A 1,134-nucleotide genomic window follows, 5' to 3' on the forward strand; every position below is an offset into this window, starting at 1 on the left:
TGTCTGAAGAAATGTTAGAACCCTTGAGATGTCTTTTTAATGATATTTTAATGGGAGGACAAATACCACCATCTTGGAGGTGTGCATTTATTTCACTTATACCAAAGGAGGATCAAGATATGACTCAGCCTAAAAACTATAGGCCAATATCTTTATTGAACACGGATTACAAGATTTTTGCAAAAATATTAGCCAATAGACTAATGCAAGTATTGAAACGGATTATTCATGTGGATCAGTCTGGATTTATAAATGGAAGATATATGAAGAACAATGTCAGACAAACTGTGAACTTGTTGGAGTATTTGGACAAAAATAATCAAATTCTGGTGGCTCTTATCTTTTTGGATGCTGAAAAGGCCTTTGATAAGTTGGATGGCAATTCTTGCTATGGTTGGTTGATAGAATGAATTTTGGGGACAGATTTTTGTCAGCGTTAAAGGCTATCTATCAACTACAATTTGCCCAAGTGATAGTAAATGGAGGACTGACAGATTCAATTAAAATTGAAAAAGGAACAAGGCAAGGTTGTCCACTATCACCTTTATTGTTCATTCTGACTTTGGAGATTTATTAATTAAGATTCGTGAGTCTTCATTTATAAAAGGAATAACTTTGGGTAAGAATGACTATAAGCTTAGAGCTTTTGCTGATGATTTGGTTTTTACCTTGTTGCAACCAATTGATTCGGCAAGAAATCTGATACAGATATTGATGCAATATGGAAAGGTGTCTGGATTTAAAGTAAATAATAACAAGACTAAAATATTATCTAAAAATATGTTTATGATAGATAAAGAGATTTTAAGTAGTTTAACGGGTTTTGAAATAGTGAAAAAAGTGAAATATTTGGGTGTTGATATTACTGCTTCTAATGCTAAATTGTATAAAAATAATTATGATAAGTTATGGAGCAAAGTTCAAAAGGATTTGAAGGAGTGGAAGAAATTACAGTTATCATTATTGGGAAGAATCTCAGTGATAAAAATGAATGTTCTCCCAAAGTTCCTTTTTTTGTTCCAGATGATACCTATTTTAAAAAAGGATTCAAATTTGGAGGAGTGGCAAAGAGGTATCAACAGGTTTATCTGGCAGGGGAAAAAACCTAGGGTAAAATTCAAAATTTTGCAAGAT

The sequence above is a fragment of the Protobothrops mucrosquamatus genome, unplaced genomic scaffold (assembly GCF_001527695.2).
Source record: "Protobothrops mucrosquamatus isolate PMUCROS unplaced genomic scaffold, P.Mucros_1.0 scaffold2928, whole genome shotgun sequence".
NCBI lineage: Eukaryota > Metazoa > Chordata > Lepidosauria > Squamata > Viperidae > Protobothrops > Protobothrops mucrosquamatus.